General features: G+C 75.2%; 7 non-coding genes across 7 annotated transcripts; all 7 read left to right on the plus strand.

The window, feature by feature from the left end:
* The first annotated feature begins 1,693 nt into the window (after positions 1–1,693).
* LOC135230030 (5S ribosomal RNA) lies at positions 1,694–1,812 on the plus strand. Its single transcript, XR_010320670.1, has one exon. It is a non-coding gene; the product is annotated as a 5S ribosomal RNA (ribosomal RNA).
* A 2,343-nt stretch (positions 1,813–4,155) lies between these two features.
* LOC135230041 (5S ribosomal RNA) lies at positions 4,156–4,274 on the plus strand. Its single transcript, XR_010320681.1, has one exon. It is a non-coding gene; the product is annotated as a 5S ribosomal RNA (ribosomal RNA).
* Positions 4,275–6,617: 2,343 nt separating this feature from the next.
* Positions 6,618–6,736, plus strand: LOC135230049 (5S ribosomal RNA). The gene has a single exon (XR_010320689.1). It is a non-coding gene; the product is annotated as a 5S ribosomal RNA (ribosomal RNA).
* Positions 6,737–9,054: 2,318 nt separating this feature from the next.
* Positions 9,055–9,173, plus strand: LOC135230050 (5S ribosomal RNA). The gene has a single exon (XR_010320690.1). It is a non-coding gene; the product is annotated as a 5S ribosomal RNA (ribosomal RNA).
* Positions 9,174–11,486: 2,313 nt separating this feature from the next.
* LOC135230051 (5S ribosomal RNA) lies at positions 11,487–11,605 on the plus strand. Its single transcript, XR_010320691.1, has one exon. It is a non-coding gene; the product is annotated as a 5S ribosomal RNA (ribosomal RNA).
* A 2,295-nt stretch (positions 11,606–13,900) lies between these two features.
* LOC135230031 (5S ribosomal RNA) lies at positions 13,901–14,019 on the plus strand. Its single transcript, XR_010320671.1, has one exon. It is a non-coding gene; the product is annotated as a 5S ribosomal RNA (ribosomal RNA).
* Positions 14,020–16,314: 2,295 nt separating this feature from the next.
* LOC135230032 (5S ribosomal RNA) lies at positions 16,315–16,433 on the plus strand. Its single transcript, XR_010320672.1, has one exon. It is a non-coding gene; the product is annotated as a 5S ribosomal RNA (ribosomal RNA).
* Positions 16,434–17,970: the final 1,537 nt, after the last annotated feature.

Here is a 17,970-nt window from a genome sequence, read left to right on the forward strand (position 1 = left end):
GCCCTCCCCGGGCAACTTGCTTCGTGTACTCTGGGGGTGGGGGTGGGGCTGGGGCTGGGGCTGAGGCTGGGGCTGGGGCTGGGCCTGGGGCTGGGGGTGCGGGTGGGGACGTGAGACGGCCACAACGGTGGTGGTGGCGGTGGCCGCCGGACACTCGGCCGACTAGCCAGCCTCTCTCTCTGAGGTGTGGCGTGGGGAGGGGGAGGGGGGTCGGGGAGGCGACGAGGCGGGCGTGGGGGCGGTGGTGAGGCGGCCTTGAGGTGGGGATCTCGTGCCCGGGAGGAACAGGTGCCCTCCTGCCCGGTGTCCCGCGCGGGCCTAGACGTGGCCTCAAGTGGCCTGACCCCGATGAGTGAGTGAGGACGGGTCCTCCTGGCCGTCGGGCACACAGAACTAGGGGAGCCGGGGCCAGTCGAGCTGGGGGCCTCCCCGAGAGGTGCGAGACCGCAGCAGGGGCGTGCGGGGGTCCAGGCCGGGTGGGGTGGTGCGGTGTTGAGCTGGAGGCTATGCGGGGGGCGGGGCGCCGGGCGCGGGGCGGGGACGGCCACGCACGTTTCCTGCAGGGCTGTGGCTCTGGACCGCCAGGGCCAGAAGCAGCCTGCCCGCGGTCAGCGGGGGGTGAGGTGCGGATGGCGGGGGCCGCCCGCCCTCCCCGCGCCGGTCGCCCGTCCCCACCCACGCCCCCGCCGCCACCCCACCCCACCCCACAACCCGCCCTCCCTCCTCCCATCGGGGAAGCTCACCAGTGAGCTGGGCAGCTGGGCCAACGCGCCTGCCCCACCGCCCTGGCCCCCCACCGACCCTCCCGTCAGGCTAAGCGCCGCCTGCCCCACCTCCAGCCCCCCAGCAGGACCGGGAGCCTACGTGGGGTCCTGACTGGCCAGTGGGCAGGACGTCCCTCGTCGGTAGGCGTGTGGCTCGTGCGTGGTCTTTCGCCGCTCCCCGGTGCCCTCCCCCGCCAGCACCAGGGCTCGGGGGTCCGGTGGGAAGTACCAGAGGGCCTCCGCGGCACCTAGGAGCAGCCTGGCGCGCAAGGGTTCGCCGTGCTCCTCCGAGTCCCGCGTGGCCCTGGAGGGCCACGGCCGGCCAGGAGGGCGACGAGGGGCAAAGGCGGGAGGGACAGGTGGGCCGGGGACCGGGCCCGGGGCCGGGACTGGGGCCGAGAGCCGGGCCCGGCGAGGGCCCCTTGGAGGAAGGGGAGGCAAAGGGAGGCCCCGCCAGGGGACGGGCCGGGGTGGGGGGAGGGCGAGTGGAGGCCGGGGCCACCCCACGCTGGGCAGGGGGAGAGACGAGAGGCGCTCGGCCAGATGTCGGCGGAAGCAGGCGGCCCGAGTGCCTCCCGGTGCCGCCGCCGGGGGCGAGGGGCGAGCAGGCGGCAGGAGAGCCCCGGCCGGACTGAGGGGGGCCGTGGGGCTTCGCAGGAAGGGCAGGGGGCGCGACCCGGGCGGCCTTCCCGCCTGGCTGACTGCCTTCCTCCCGGTCGCCGCCACCTGCCTGCTTGGAGGCCGGACTCTTGGGCCGGCTGGCCGGGACCCGCACCCTTGGCCAGGCGGGGCGGGCCGGGGCGGGCCGGGGCGGGCCGGGGCGGGGCTGGGCGGCCAAAGCTGGAGGCTGCCGGGGCGGCCAAGGCGCGCTGCGCCGGCGGCTGGGGCCGCTGAGCAGGCTCTTAGGGCGAGCGGCGGCAGGCGCTGACGTCTACGGCCATACCACCCTGAACGCGCCCGATCTCGTCTGATCTCGGAAGCTAAGCAGGGTCGGGCCTGGTTAGTACTTGGATGGGAGACCGCCTGGGAATACCGGGTGCTGTAGGCTTTTACGCCTCCTTTTCTCTTTTGCCGCCAACCCACGGGGCACAGGGACACACGGACACGGACAGGGACGCAACCAGGCCAGGAAGCCCGGCCCAGGGGCCCGGCCAGCGGCCCTCGGGCACCAGGAAAGCTTCGGGGGTGGCGGCGGCGTCGACGAGGACGACGACGGCGACGACGACGACGGCGGACGACGGCGGACGACGGCGGCCCGGCACTCCAGTCCAGTCGGGCCGCAGCGCTTCCCGGCCGCATAGAGAGATAGTATTTCCCACCCCCCGCCCGGGCCTTCAGGTTCAGGCCCTGCGGGAGCGCGCCCTGCCCTCGTGGCGGTGGGAGACGCTCCCCGTGGCGCCAGAGCCTCTCCTTGGGGCCGGAGCTCTGTCCTTGTCCAGCGGGGGCAGGCCCCTGGCTCAGAGGGCCTTCGGGAGCCACCCGGGCCGCCTCCGCCCTGCCGCCCCCCCACCCTCCACCCCGACCGGCCTCTGCCCCAACTTGGCTGCTCGGCTGCCCTCCTTCCCTCGGGCTCTGCCCACCCTTCCTGGCTCTGCAGGCCTGCCTCCTGGTGTGCCGGGATGTCTGCTAGTGGATTGGGAGGAGAAGACACCCGGGGCGGGCGGGCCCCTTGCCCTCCCCGGGGCGGGCGGGCCCCTTGCCCTCCCCGGGCAACTTGCTTCGTGTACTCTGGGGGTGGGGGTGGGGCTGGGGCTGGGGCTGAGGCTGGGGCTGGGGCTGGGCCTGGGGCTGGGGGTGCGGGTGGGGACGTGAGACGGCCACAACGGTGGTGGTGGCGGTGGCCGCCGGACACTCGGCCGACTAGCCAGCCTCTCTCTCTGAGGTGTGGCGTGGGGAGGGGGAGGGGGGTCGGGGAGGCGACGAGGCGGGCGTGGGGGCGGTGGTGAGGCGGCCTTGAGGTGGGGATCTCGTGCCCGGGAGGAACAGGTGCCCTCCTGCCCGGTGTCCCGCGCGGGCCTAGACGTGGCCTCAAGTGGCCTGACCCCGATGAGTGAGTGAGGACGGGTCCTCCTGGCCGTCGGGCACACAGAACTAGGGGAGCCGGGGCCAGTCGAGCTGGGGGCCTCCCCGAGAGGTGCGAGACCGCAGCAGGGGCGTGCGGGGGTCCAGGCCGGGTGGGGTGGTGCGGTGTTGAGCTGGAGGCTATGCGGGGGGCGGGGCGCCGGGCGCGGGGCGGGGACGGCCACGCACGTTTCCTGCAGGGCTGTGGCTCTGGACCGCCAGGGCCAGAAGCAGCCTGCCCGCGGTCAGCGGGGGGTGAGGTGCGGATGGCGGGGGCCGCCCGCCCTCCCCGCGCCGGTCGCCCGTCCCCACCCACGCCCCCGCCGCCACCCCACCCCACCCCACAACCCGCCCTCCCTCCTCCCATCGGGGAAGCTCACCAGTGAGCTGGGCAGCTGGGCCAACGCGCCTGCCCCACCGCCCTGGCCCCCCACCGACCCTCCCGTCAGGCTAAGCGCCGCCTGCCCCACCTCCAGCCCCCCAGCAGGACCGGGAGCCTACGTGGGGTCCTGACTGGCCAGTGGGCAGGACGTCCCTCGTCGGTAGGCGTGTGGCTCGTGCGTGGTCTTTCGCCGCTCCCCGGTGCCCTCCCCCGCCAGCACCAGGGCTCGGGGGTCCGGTGGGAAGTACCAGAGGGCCTCCGCGGCACCTAGGAGCAGCCTGGCGCGCAAGGGTTCGCCGTGCTCCTCCGAGTCCCGCGTGGCCCTGGAGGGCCACGGCCGGCCAGGAGGGCGACGAGGGGCAAAGGCGGGAGGGACAGGTGGGCCGGGGACCGGGCCCGGGGCCGGGACTGGGGCCGAGAGCCGGGCCCGGCGAGGGCCCCTTGGAGGAAGGGGAGGCAAAGGGAGGCCCCGCCAGGGGACGGGCCGGGGTGGGGGGAGGGCGAGTGGAGGCCGGGGCCACCCCACGCTGGGCAGGGGGAGAGACGAGAGGCGCTCGGCCAGATGTCGGCGGAAGCAGGCGGCCCGAGTGCCTCCCGGTGCCGCCGCCGGGGGCGAGGGGCGAGCAGGCGGCAGGAGAGCCCCGGCCGGACTGAGGGGGGCCGTGGGGCTTCGCAGGAAGGGCAGGGGGCGCGACCCGGGCGGCCTTCCCGCCTGGCTGACTGCCTTCCTCCCGGTCGCCGCCACCTGCCTGCTTGGAGGCCGGACTCTTGGGCCGGCTGGCCGGGACCCGCACCCTTGGCCAGGCGGGGCGGGCCGGGGCGGGCCGGGGCGGGCCGGGGCGGGGCTGGGCGGCCAAAGCTGGAGGCTGCCGGGGCGGCCAAGGCGCGCTGCGCCGGCGGCTGGGGCCGCTGAGCAGGCTCTTAGGGCGAGCGGCGGCAGGCGCTGACGTCTACGGCCATACCACCCTGAACGCGCCCGATCTCGTCTGATCTCGGAAGCTAAGCAGGGTCGGGCCTGGTTAGTACTTGGATGGGAGACCGCCTGGGAATACCGGGTGCTGTAGGCTTTTACGCCTCCTTTTCTCTTTTGCCGCCAACCCACGGGGCACAGGGACACACGGACACGGACAGGGACGCAACCAGGCCAGGAAGCCCGGCCCAGGGGCCCGGCCAGCGGCCCTCGGGCACCAGGAAAGCTTCGGGGGTGGCGGCGGCGTCGACGAGGACGACGACGGCGACGACGACGACGGCGGACGACGGCGGACGACGGCGGCCCGGCACTCCAGTCCAGTCGGGCCGCAGCGCTTCCCGGCCGCCCCTACTCTCCCCCGCTCCCACCCCCCGCCCGGGCCTTCAGGTTCAGGCCCTGCGGGAGCGCGCCCTGCCCTCGTGGCGGTGGGAGACGCTCCCCGTGGCGCCAGAGCCTCTCCTTGGGGCCGGAGCTCTGTCCTTGTCCAGCGGGGGCAGGCCCCTGGCTCAGAGGGCCTTCGGGAGCCACCCGGGCCGCCTCCGCCCTGCCGCCCCCCCACCCTCCACCCCGACCGGCCTCTGCCCCAACTTGGCTGCTCGGCTGCCCTCCTTCCCTCGGGCTCTGCCCACCCTTCCTGGCTCTGCAGGCCTGCCTCCTGGTGTGCCGGGATGTCTGCTAGTGGATTGGGAGGAGAAGACACCCGGGGCGGGCGGGCCCCTTGCCCTCCCCGGGGCGGGCGGGCCCCTTGCCCTCCCCGGGCAACTTGCTTCGTGTACTCTGGGGGTGGGGGTGGGGCTGGGGCTGGGGCTGAGGCTGGGGCTGGGGCTGGGCCTGGGGCTGGGGGTGCGGGTGGGGACGTGAGACGGCCACAACGGTGGTGGTGGCGGTGGCCGCCGGACACTCGGCCGACTAGCCAGCCTCTCTCTCTGAGGTGTGGCGTGGGGAGGGGGAGGGGGGTCGGGGAGGCGACGAGGCGGGCGTGGGGGCGGTGGTGAGGCGGCCTTGAGGTGGGGATCTCGTGCCCGGGAGGAACAGGTGCCCTCCTGCCCGGTGTCCCGCGCGGGCCTAGACGTGGCCTCAAGTGGCCTGACCCCGATGAGTGAGTGAGGACGGGTCCTCCTGGCCGTCGGGCACACAGAACTAGGGGAGCCGGGGCCAGTCGAGCTGGGGGCCTCCCCGAGAGGTGCGAGACCGCAGCAGGGGCGTGCGGGGGTCCAGGCCGGGTGGGGTGGTGCGGTGTTGAGCTGGAGGCTATGCGGGGGGCGGGGCGCCGGGCGCGGGGCGGGGACGGCCACGCACGTTTCCTGCAGGGCTGTGGCTCTGGACCGCCAGGGCCAGAAGCAGCCTGCCCGCGGTCAGCGGGGGGTGAGGTGCGGATGGCGGGGGCCGCCCGCCCTCCCCGCGCCGGTCGCCCGTCCCCACCCACGCCCCCGCCGCCACCCCACCCCACCCCACAACCCGCCCTCCCTCCTCCCATCGGGGAAGCTCACCAGTGAGCTGGGCAGCTGGGCCAACGCGCCTGCCCCACCGCCCTGGCCCCCCACCGACCCTCCCGTCAGGCTAAGCGCCGCCTGCCCCACCTCCAGCCCCCCAGCAGGACCGGGAGCCTACGTGGGGTCCTGACTGGCCAGTGGGCAGGACGTCCCTCGTCGGTAGGCGTGTGGCTCGTGCGTGGTCTTTCGCCGCTCCCCGGTGCCCTCCCCCGCCAGCACCAGGGCTCGGGGGTCCGGTGGGAAGTACCAGAGGGCCTCCGCGGCACCTAGGAGCAGCCTGGCGCGCAAGGGTTCGCCGTGCTCCTCCGAGTCCCGCGTGGCCCTGGAGGGCCACGGCCGGCCAGGAGGGCGACGAGGGGCAAAGGCGGGAGGGACAGGTGGGCCGGGGACCGGGCCCGGGGCCGGGACTGGGGCCGAGAGCCGGGCCCGGCGAGGGCCCCTTGGAGGAAGGGGAGGCAAAGGGAGGCCCCGCCAGGGGACGGGCCGGGGTGGGGGGAGGGCGAGTGGAGGCCGGGGCCACCCCACGCTGGGCAGGGGGAGAGACGAGAGGCGCTCGGCCAGATGTCGGCGGAAGCAGGCGGCCCGAGTGCCTCCCGGTGCCGCCGCCGGGGGCGAGGGGCGAGCAGGCGGCAGGAGAGCCCCGGCCGGACTGAGGGGGGCCGTGGGGCTTCGCAGGAAGGGCAGGGGGCGCGACCCGGGCGGCCTTCCCGCCTGGCTGACTGCCTTCCTCCCGGTCGCCGCCACCTGCCTGCTTGGAGGCCGGACTCTTGGGCCGGCTGGCCGGGACCCGCACCCTTGGCCAGGCGGGGCGGGCCGGGGCGGGCCGGGGCGGGCCGGGGCGGGGCTGGGCGGCCAAAGCTGGAGGCTGCCGGGGCGGCCAAGGCGCGCTGCGCCGGCGGCTGGGGCCGCTGAGCAGGCTCTTAGGGCGAGCGGCGGCAGGCGCTGACGTCTACGGCCATACCACCCTGAACGCGCCCGATCTCGTCTGATCTCGGAAGCTAAGCAGGGTCGGGCCTGGTTAGTACTTGGATGGGAGACCGCCTGGGAATACCGGGTGCTGTAGGCTTTTACGCCTCCTTTTCTCTTTTGCCGCCAACCCACGGGGCACAGGGACACACGGACACGGACAGGGACGCAACCAGGCCAGGAAGCCCGGCCCAGGGGCCCGGCCAGCGGCCCTCGGGCACCAGGAAAGCTTCGGGGGTGGCGGCGGCGTCGACGAGGACGACGACGGCGACGACGACGACGGCGGACGACGGCGGACGACGGCGGCACTCCAGTCCAGTCGGGCCGCAGCGCTTCCCGGCCGCCCCTACTCTCCCCCGCTCCCACCCCCCGCCCGGGCCTTCAGGTTCAGGCCCTGCGGGAGCGCGCCCTGCCCTCGTGGCGGTGGGAGACGCTCCCCGTGGCGCCAGAGCCTCTCCTTGGGGCCGGAGCTCTGTCCTTGTCCAGCGGGGGCAGGCCCCTGGCTCAGAGGGCCTTCGGGAGCCACCCGGGCCGCCTCCGCCCTGCCGCCCCCCCACCCTCCACCCCGACCGGCCTCTGCCCCAACTTGGCTGCTCGGCTGCCCTCCTTCCCTCGGGCTCTGCCCACCCTTCCTGGCTCTGCAGGCCTGCCTCCTGGTGTGCCGGGATGTCTGCTAGTGGATTGGGAGGAGAAGACACCCGGGGCGGGCGGGCCCCTTGCCCTCCCCGGGGCGGGCGGGCCCCTTGCCCTCCCCGGGCAACTTGCTTCGTGTACTCTGGGGGTGGGGGTGGGGCTGGGGCTGGGGCTGAGGCTGGGGCTGGGGCTGGGCCTGGGGCTGGGGGTGCGGGTGGGGACGTGAGACGGCCACAACGGTGGTGGTGGCGGTGGCCGCCGGACACTCGGCCGACTAGCCAGCCTCTCTCTCTGAGGTGTGGCGTGGGGAGGGGGAGGGGGGTCGGGGAGGCGACGAGGCGGGCGTGGGGGCGGTGGTGAGGCGGCCTTGAGGTGGGGATCTCGTGCCCGGGAGGAACAGGTGCCCTCCTGCCCGGTGTCCCGCGCGGGCCTAGACGTGGCCTCAAGTGGCCTGACCCCGATGAGTGAGTGAGGACGGGTCCTCCTGGCCGTCGGGCACACAGAACTAGGGGAGCCGGGGCCAGTCGAGCTGGGGGCCTCCCCGAGAGGTGCGAGACCGCAGCAGGGGCGTGCGGGGGTCCAGGCCGGGTGGGGTGGTGCGGTGTTGAGCTGGAGGCTATATTGGGGGCGGGGCGCCGGGCGCGGGGCGGGGACGGCCACGCACGTTTCCTGCAGGGCTGTGGCTCTGGACCGCCAGGGCCAGAAGCAGCCTGCCCGCGGTCAGCGGGGGGTGAGGTGCGGATGGCGGGGGCCGCCCGCCCTCCCCGCGCCGGTCGCCCGTCCCCACCCACGCCCCCGCCGCCACCCCACCCCACCCCACAACCCGCCCTCCCTCCTCCCATCGGGGAAGCTCACCAGTGAGCTGGGCAGCTGGGCCAACGCGCCTGCCCCACCGCCCTGGCCCCCCACCGACCCTCCCGTCAGGCTAAGCGCCGCCTGCCCCACCTCCAGCCCCCCAGCAGGACCGGGAGCCTACGTGGGGTCCTGACTGGCCAGTGGGCAGGACGTCCCTCGTCGGTAGGCGTGTGGCTCGTGCGTGGTCTTTCGCCGCTCCCCGGTGCCCTCCCCCGCCAGCACCAGGGCTCGGGGGTCCGGTGGGAAGTACCAGAGGGCCTCCGCGGCACCTAGGAGCAGCCTGGCGCGCAAGGGTTCGCCGTGCTCCTCCGAGTCCCGCGTGGCCCTGGAGGGCCACGGCCGGCCAGGAGGGCGACGAGGGGCAAAGGCGGGAGGGACAGGTGGGCCGGGGACCGGGCCCGGGGCCGGGACTGGGGCCGAGAGCCGGGCCCGGCGAGGGCCCCTTGGAGGAAGGGGAGGCAAAGGGAGGCCCCGCCAGGGGACGGGCCGGGGTGGGGGGAGGGCGACATAGAGAGATAGTATTCCCCACGCTGGGCAGGGGAGAGACGAGAGGCGCTCGGCCAGATGTCGGCGGAAGCAGGCGGCCCGAGTGCCTCCCGGTGCCGCCGCCGGGGGCGAGGGGCGAGCAGGCGGCAGGAGAGCCCCGGCCGGACTGAGGGGGGCCGTGGGGCTTCGCAGGAAGGGCAGGGGGCGCGACCCGGGCGGCCTTCCCGCCTGGCTGACTGCCTTCCTCCCGGTCGCCGCCACCTGCCTGCTTGGAGGCCGGACTCTTGGGCCGGCTGGCCGGGACCCGCACCCTTGGCCAGGCGGGGCGGGCCGGGGCGGGGCTGGGCGGCCAAAGCTGGAGGCTGCCGGGGCGGCCAAGGCGCGCTGCGCCGGCGGCTGGGGCCGCTGAGCAGGCTCTTAGGGCGAGCGGCGGCAGGCGCTGACGTCTACGGCCATACCACCCTGAACGCGCCCGATCTCGTCTGATCTCGGAAGCTAAGCAGGGTCGGGCCTGGTTAGTACTTGGATGGGAGACCGCCTGGGAATACCGGGTGCTGTAGGCTTTTACGCCTCCTTTTCTCTTTTGCCGCCAACCCACGGGGCACAGGGACACACGGACACGGACAGGGACGCAACCAGGCCAGGAAGCCCGGCCCAGGGGCCCGGCCAGCGGCCCTCGGGCACCAGGAAAGCTTCGGGGGTGGCGGCGGCGTCGACGAGGACGACGACGGCGACGACGACGACGGCGGACGACGGCGGCCCGGCACTCCAGTCCAGTCGGGCCGCAGCGCTTCCCGGCCGCCCCTACTCTCCCCCGCTCCCACCCCCCGCCCGGGCCTTCAGGTTCAGGCCCTGCGGGAGCGCGCCCTGCCCTCGTGGCGGTGGGAGACGCTCCCCGTGGCGCCAGAGCCTCTCCTTGGGGCCGGAGCTCTGTCCTTGTCCAGCGGGGGCAGGCCCCTGGCTCAGAGGGCCTTCGGGAGCCACCCGGGCCGCCTCCGCCCTGCCGCCCCCCCACCCTCCACCCCGACCGGCCTCTGCCCCAACTTGGCTGCTCGGCTGCCCTCCTTCCCTCGGGCTCTGCCCACCCTTCCTGGCTCTGCAGGCCTGCCTCCTGGTGTGCCGGGATGTCTGCTAGTGGATTGGGAGGAGAAGACACCCGGGGCGGGCGGGCCCCTTGCCCTCCCCGGGGCGGGCGGGCCCCTTGCCCTCCCCGGGCAACTTGCTTCGTGTACTCTGGGGGTGGGGGTGGGGCTGGGGCTGGGGCTGAGGCTGGGGCTGGGGCTGGGCCTGGGGCTGGGGGTGCGGGTGGGGACGTGAGACGGCCACAACGGTGGTGGTGGCGGTGGCCGCCGGACACTCGGCCGACTAGCCAGCCTCTCTCTCTGAGGTGTGGCGTGGGGAGGGGGAGGGGGGTCGGGGAGGCGACGAGGCGGGCGTGGGGGCGGTGGTGAGGCGGCCTTGAGGTGGGGATCTCGTGCCCGGGAGGAACAGGTGCCCTCCTGCCCGGTGTCCCGCGCGGGCCTAGACGTGGCCTCAAGTGGCCTGACCCCGATGAGTGAGTGAGGACGGGTCCTCCTGGCCGTCGGGCACACAGAACTAGGGGAGCCGGGGCCAGTCGAGCTGGGGGCCTCCCCGAGAGGTGCGAGACCGCAGCAGGGGCGTGCGGGGGTCCAGGCCGGGTGGGGTGGTGCGGTGTTGAGCTGGAGGCTATGCGGGGGGCGGGGCGCCGGGCGCGGGGCGGGGACGGCCACGCACGTTTCCTGCAGGGCTGTGGCTCTGGACCGCCAGGGCCAGAAGCAGCCTGCCCGCGGTCAGCGGGGGGTGAGGTGCGGATGGCGGGGGCCGCCCGCCCTCCCCGCGCCGGTCGCCCGTCCCCACCCACGCCCCCGCCGCCACCCCACCCCACCCCACAACCCGCCCTCCCTCCTCCCATCGGGGAAGCTCACCAGTGAGCTGGGCAGCTGGGCCAACGCGCCTGCCCCACCGCCCTGGCCCCCCACCGACCCTCCCGTCAGGCTAAGCGCCGCCTGCCCCACCTCCAGCCCCCCAGCAGGACCGGGAGCCTACGTGGGGTCCTGACTGGCCAGTGGGCAGGACGTCCCTCGTCGGTAGGCGTGTGGCTCGTGCGTGGTCTTTCGCCGCTCCCCGGTGCCCTCCCCCGCCAGCACCAGGGCTCGGGGGTCCGGTGGGAAGTACCAGAGGGCCTCCGCGGCACCTAGGAGCAGCCTGGCGCGCAAGGGTTCGCCGTGCTCCTCCGAGTCCCGCGTGGCCCTGGAGGGCCACGGCCGGCCAGGAGGGCGACGAGGGGCAAAGGCGGGAGGGACAGGTGGGCCGGGGACCGGGCCCGGGGCCGGGACTGGGGCCGAGAGCCGGGCCCGGCGAGGGCCCCTTGGAGGAAGGGGAGGCAAAGGGAGGCCCCGCCAGGGGACGGGCCGGGGTGGGGGGAGGGCGAGTGGAGGCCGGGGCCACCCCACGCTGGGCAGGGGGAGAGACGAGAGGCGCTCGGCCAGATGTCGGCGGAAGCAGGCGGCCCGAGTGCCTCCCGGTGCCGCCGCCGGGGGCGAGGGGCGAGCAGGCGGCAGGAGAGCCCCGGCCGGACTGAGGGGGGCCGTGGGGCTTCGCAGGAAGGGCAGGGGGCGCGACCCGGGCGGCCTTCCCGCCTGGCTGACTGCCTTCCTCCCGGTCGCCGCCACCTGCCTGCTTGGAGGCCGGACTCTTGGGCCGGCTGGCCGGGACCCGCACCCTTGGCCAGGCGGGGCGGGCCGGGGCGGGGCTGGGCGGCCAAAGCTGGAGGCTGCCGGGGCGGCCAAGGCGCGCTGCGCCGGCGGCTGGGGCCGCTGAGCAGGCTCTTAGGGCGAGCGGCGGCAGGCGCTGACGTCTACGGCCATACCACCCTGAACGCGCCCGATCTCGTCTGATCTCGGAAGCTAAGCAGGGTCGGGCCTGGTTAGTACTTGGATGGGAGACCGCCTGGGAATACCGGGTGCTGTAGGCTTTTACGCCTCCTTTTCTCTTTTGCCGCCAACCCACGGGGCACAGGGACACACGGACACGGACAGGGACGCAACCAGGCCAGGAAGCCCGGCCCAGGGGCCCGGCCAGCGGCCCTCGGGCACCAGGAAAGCTTCGGGGGTGGCGGCGGCGTCGACGAGGACGACGACGGCGACGACGACGACGGCGGACGACGGCGGACGACGGCGGCCCGGCACTCCAGTCCAGTCGGGCCGCAGCGCTTCCCGGCCGCCCCTACTCTCCCCCGCTCCCACCCCCCGCCCGGGCCTTCAGGTTCAGGCCCTGCGGGAGCGCGCCCTGCCCTCGTGGCGGTGGGAGACGCTCCCCGTGGCGCCAGAGCCTCTCCTTGGGGCCGGAGCTCTGTCCTTGTCCAGCGGGGGCAGGCCCCTGGCTCAGAGGGCCTTCGGGAGCCACCCGGGCCGCCTCCGCCCTGCCGCCCCCCCACCCTCCACCCCGACCGGCCTCTGCCCCAACTTGGCTGCTCGGCTGCCCTCCTTCCCTCGGGCTCTGCCCACCCTTCCTGGCTCTGCAGGCCTGCCTCCTGGTGTGCCGGGATGTCTGCTAGTGGATTGGGAGGAGAAGACACCCGGGGCGGGCGGGCCCCTTGCCCTCCCCGGGCAACTTGCTTCGTGTACTCTGGGGGTGGGGGTGGGGCTGGGGCTGGGGCTGAGGCTGGGGCTGGGGCTGGGCCTGGGGCTGGGGGTGCGGGTGGGGACGTGAGACGGCCACAACGGTGGTGGTGGCGGTGGCCGCCGGACACTCGGCCGACTAGCCAGCCTCTCTCTCTGAGGTGTGGCGTGGGGGGGGGAGGGGGGTCGGGGAGGCGACGAGGCGGGCGTGGGGGCGGTGGTGAGGCGGCCTTGAGGTGGGGATCTCGTGCCCGGGAGGAACAGGTGCCCTCCTGCCCGGTGTCCCGCGCGGGCCTAGACGTGGCCTCAAGTGGCCTGACCCCGATGAGTGAGTGAGGACGGGTCCTCCTGGCCGTCGGGCACACAGAACTAGGGGAGCCGGGGCCAGTCGAGCTGGGGGCCTCCCCGAGAGGTGCGAGACCGCAGCAGGGGCGTGCGGGGGTCCAGGCCGGGTGGGGTGGTGCGGTGTTGAGCTGGAGGCTATGCGGGGGGCGGGGCGCCGGGCGCGGGGCGGGGACGGCCACGCACGTTTCCTGCAGGGCTGTGGCTCTGGACCGCCAGGGCCAGAAGCAGCCTGCCCGCGGTCAGCGGGGGGTGAGGTGCGGATGGCGGGGGCCGCCCGCCCTCCCCGCGCCGGTCGCCCGTCCCCACCCACGCCCCCGCCGCCACCCCACCCCACCCCACAACCCGCCCTCCCTCCTCCCATCGGGGAAGCTCACCAGTGAGCTGGGCAGCTGGGCCAACGCGCCTGCCCCACCGCCCTGGCCCCCCACCGACCCTCCCGTCAGGCTAAGCGCCGCCTGCCCCACCTCCAGCCCCCCAGCAGGACCGGGAGCCTACGTGGGGTCCTGACTGGCCAGTGGGCAGGACGTCCCTCGTCGGTAGGCGTGTGGCTCGTGCGTGGTCTTTCGCCGCTCCCCGGTGCCCTCCCCCGCCAGCACCAGGGCTCGGGGGTCCGGTGGGAAGTACCAGAGGGCCTCCGCGGCACCTAGGAGCAGCCTGGCGCGCAAGGGTTCGCCGTGCTCCTCCGAGTCCCGCGTGGCCCTGGAGGGCCACGGCCGGCCAGGAGGGCGACGAGGGGCAAAGGCGGGAGGGACAGGTGGGCCGGGGACCGGGCCCGGGGCCGGGACTGGGGCCGAGAGCCGGGCCCGGCGAGGGCCCCTTGGAGGAAGGGGAGGCAAAGGGAGGCCCCGCCAGGGGACGGGCCGGGGTGGGGGGAGGGCGAGTGGAGGCCGGGGCCACCCCACGCTGGGCAGGGGGAGAGACGAGAGGCGCTCGGCCAGATGTCGGCGGAAGCAGGCGGCCCGAGTGCCTCCCGGTGCCGCCGCCGGGGGCGAGGGGCGAGCAGGCGGCAGGAGAGCCCCGGCCGGACTGAGGGGGGCCGTGGGGCTTCGCAGGAAGGGCAGGGGGCGCGACCCGGGCGGCCTTCCCGCCTGGCTGACTGCCTTCCTCCCGGTCGCCGCCACCTGCCTGCTTGGAGGCCGGACTCTTGGGCCGGCTGGCCGGGACCCGCACCCTTGGCCAGGCGGGGCGGGCCGGGGCGGGGCTGGGCGGCCAAAGCTGGAGGCTGCCGGGGCGGCCAAGGCGCGCTGCGCCGGCGGCTGGGGCCGCTGAGCAGGCTCTTAGGGCGAGCGGCGGCAGGCGCTGACGTCTACGGCCATACCACCCTGAACGCGCCCGATCTCGTCTGATCTCGGAAGCTAAGCAGGGTCGGGCCTGGTTAGTACTTGGATGGGAGACCGCCTGGGAATACCGGGTGCTGTAGGCTTTTACGCCTCCTTTTCTCTTTTGCCGCCAACCCACGGGGCACAGGGACACACGGACACGGACAGGGACGCAACCAGGCCAGGAAGCCCGGCCCAGGGGCCCGGCCAGCGGCCCTCGGGCACCAGGAAAGCTTCGGGGGTGGCGGCGGCGTCGACGAGGACGACGACGGCGACGACGACGACGGCGGACGACGGCGGACGACGGCGGCCCGGCACTCCAGTCCAGTCGGGCCGCAGCGCTTCCCGGCCGCCCCTACTCTCCCCCGCTCCCACCCCCCGCCCGGGCCTTCAGGTTCAGGCCCTGCGGGAGCGCGCCCTGCCCTCGTGGCGGTGGGAGACGCTCCCCGTGGCGCCAGAGCCTCTCCTTGGGGCCGGAGCTCTGTCCTTGTCCAGCGGGGGCAGGCCCCTGGCTCAGAGGGCCTTCGGGAGCCACCCGGGCCGCCTCCGCCCTGCCGCCCCCCCACCCTCCACCCCGACCGGCCTCTGCCCCAACTTGGCTGCTCGGCTGCCCTCCTTCCCTCGGGCTCTGCCCACCCTTCCTGGCTCTGCAGGCCTGCCTCCTGGTGTGCCGGGATGTCTGCTAGTGGATTGGGAGGAGAAGACACCCGGGGCGGGCGGGCCCCTTGCCCTCCCCGGGCAACTTGCTTCGTGTACTCTGGGGGTGGGGGTGGGGCTGGGGCTGGGGCTGAGGCTGGGGCTGGGGCTGGGCCTGGGGCTGGGGGTGCGGGTGGGGACGTGAGACGGCCACAACGGTGGTGGTGGCGGTGGCCGCCGGACACTCGGCCGACTAGCCAGCCTCTCTCTCTGAGGTGTGGCGTGGGGGGGGGAGGGGGGTCGGGGAGGCGACGAGGCGGGCGTGGGGGCGGTGGTGAGGCGGCCTTGAGGTGGGGATCTCGTGCCCGGGAGGAACAGGTGCCCTCCTGCCCGGTGTCCCGCGCGGGCCTAGACGTGGCCTCAAGTGGCCTGACCCCGATGAGTGAGTGAGGACGGGTCCTCCTGGCCGTCGGGCACACAGAACTAGGGGAGCCGGGGCCAGTCGAGCTGGGGGCCTCCCCGAGAGGTGCGAGACCGCAGCAGGGGCGTGCGGGGGTCCAGGCCGGGTGGGGTGGTGCGGTGTTGAGCTGGAGGCTATGCGGGGGGCGGGGCGCCGGGCGCGGGGCGGGGACGGCCACGCACGTTTCCTGCAGGGCTGTGGCTCTGGACCGCCAGGGCCAGAAGCAGCCTGCCCGCGGTCAGCGGGGGGTGAGGTGCGGATGGCGGGGGCCGCCCGCCCTCCCCGCGCCGGTCGCCCGTCCCCACCCACGCCCCCGCCGCCACCCCACCCCACCCCACAACCCGCCCTCCCTCCTCCCATCGGGGAAGCTCACCAGTGAGCTGGGCAGCTGGGCCAACGCGCCTGCCCCACCGCCCTGGCCCCCCACCGACCCTCCCGTCAGGCTAAGCGCCGCCTGCCCCACCTCCAGCCCCCCAGCAGGACCGGGAGCCTACGTGGGGTCCTGACTGGCCAGTGGGCAGGACGTCCCTCGTCGGTAGGCGTGTGGCTCGTGCGTGGTCTTTCGCCGCTCCCCGGTGCCCTCCCCCGCCAGCACCAGGGCTCGGGGGTCCGGTGGGAAGTACCAGAGGGCCTCCGCGGCACCTAGGAGCAGCCTGGCGCGCAAGGGTTCGCCGTGCTCCTCCGAGTCCCGCGTGGCCCTGGAGGGCCACGGCCGGCCAGGAGGGCGACGAGGGGCAAAGGCGGGAGGGACAGGTGGGCCGGGGACCGGGCCCGGGGCCGGGACTGGGGCCGAGAGCCGGGCCCGGCGAGGGCCCCTTGGAGGAAGGGGAGGCAAAGGGAGGCCCCGCCAGGGGACGGGCCGGGGTGGGGGGAGGGCGAGTGGAGGCCGGGGCCACCCCACGCTGGGCAGGGGGAGAGACGAGAGGCGCTCGGCCAGATGTCGGCGGAAGCAGGCGGCCCGAGTGCCTCCCGGTGCCGCCGCCGGGGGCGAGGGGCGAGCAGGCGGCAGGAGAGCCCCGGCCGGACTGAGGGGGGCCGTGGGGCTTCGCAGGAAGGGCAGGGGGCGCGACCCGGGCGGCCTTCCCGCCTGGCTGACTGCCTTCCTCCCGGTCGCCGCCACCTGCCTGCTTGGAGGCCGGACTCTTGGGCCGGCTGGCCGGGACCCGCACCCTTGGCCAGGCGGGGCGGGCCGGGGCGGGGCTGGGCGGCCAAAGCTGGAGGCTGCCGGGGCGGCCAAGGCGCGCTGCGCCGGCGGCTGGGGCCGCTGAGCAGGCTCTTAGGGCGAGCGGCGGCAGGCGCTGACGTCTACGGCCATACCACCCTGAACGCGCCCGATCTCGTCTGATCTCGGAAGCTAAGCAGGGTCGGGCCTGGTTAGTACTTGGATGGGAGACCGCCTGGGAATACCGGGTGCTGTAGGCTTTTACGCCTCCTTTTCTCTTTTGCCGCCAACCCACGGGGCACAGGGACACACGGACACGGACAGGGACGCAACCAGGCCAGGAAGCCCGGCCCAGGGGCCCGGCCAGCGGCCCTCGGGCACCAGGAAAGCTTCGGGGGTGGCGGCGGCGTCGACGAGGACGACGACGGCGACGACGACGACGGCGGACGACGGCGGCCCGGCACTCCAGTCCAGTCGGGCCGCAGCGCTTCCCGGCCGCCCCTACTCTCCCCCGCTCCCACCCCCCGCCCGGGCCTTCAGGTTCAGGCCCTGCGGGAGCGCGCCCTGCCCTCGTGGCGGTGGGAGACGCTCCCCGTGGCGCCAGAGCCTCTCCTTGGGGCCGGAGCTCTGTCCTTGTCCAGCGGGGGCAGGCCCCTGGCTCAGAGGGCCTTCGGGAGCCACCCGGGCCGCCTCCGCCCTGCCGCCCCCCCACCCTCCACCCCGACCGGCCTCTGCCCCAACTTGGCTGCTCGGCTGCCCTCCTTCCCTCGGGCTCTGCCCACCCTTCCTGGCTCTGCAGGCCTGCCTCCTGGTGTGCCGGGATGTCTGCTAGTGGATTGGGAGGAGAAGACACCCGGGGCGGGCGGGCCCCTTGCCCTCCCCGGGCAACTTGCTTCGTGTACTCTGGGGGTGGGGGTGGGGCTGGGGCTGGGGCTGAGGCTGGGGCTGGGGCTGGGCCTGGGGCTGGGGGTGCGGGTGGGGACGTGAGACGGCCACAACGGTGGTGGTGGCGGTGGCCGCCGGACACTCGGCCGACTAGCCAGCCTCTCTCTCTGAGGTGTGGCGTGGGGGGGGAGGGGGGTCGGGGAGGCGACGAGGCGGGCGTGGGGGCGGTGGTGAGGCGGCCTTGAGGTGGGGATCTCGTGCCCGGGAGGAACAGGTGCCCTCCTGCCCTGTGTCCCGCGCGGGCCTAGACGTGGCCTCAAGTGGCCTGACCCCGATGAGTGAGTGAGGACGGGTCCTCCTGGCCGTCGGGCACACAGAACTAGGGGAGCCGGGGCCAGTCGAGCTGGGGGCCTCCCCGAGAGGTGCGAGACCGCAGCAGGGGCGTGCGGGGGTCCAGGCCGGGTGGGGTGGTGCGGTGTTGAGCTGGAGGCTATGCGGGGGGCGGGGCGCCGGGCGCGGGGCGGGGACGGCCACGCACGTTTCCTGCAGGGCTGTGGCTCTGGACCGCCAGGGCCAGAAGCAGCCTGCCCGCGGTCAGCGGGGGGTGAGGTGCGGATGGCGGGGGCCGCCCGCCCTCCCCGCGCCGGTCGCCCGTCCCCACCCACGCCCCCGCCGCCACCCCACCCCACCCCACAACCCGCCCTCCCTCCTCCCATCGGGGAAGCTCACCAGTGAGCTGGGCAGCTGGGCCAACGCGCCTGCCCCACCGCCCTGGCCCCCCACCGACCCTCCCGTCAGGCTAAGCGCCGCCTGCCCCACCTCCAGCCCCCCAGCAGGACCGGGAGCCTACGTGGGGTCCTGACTGGCCAGTGGGCAGGACGTCCCTCGTCGGTAGGCGTGTGGCTCGTGCGT

Source organism: Loxodonta africana, unplaced genomic scaffold (assembly GCF_030014295.1).
Source record: "Loxodonta africana isolate mLoxAfr1 unplaced genomic scaffold, mLoxAfr1.hap2 scaffold_732, whole genome shotgun sequence".
NCBI classification, from domain to species: Eukaryota; Metazoa; Chordata; class Mammalia; order Proboscidea; family Elephantidae; genus Loxodonta; species Loxodonta africana.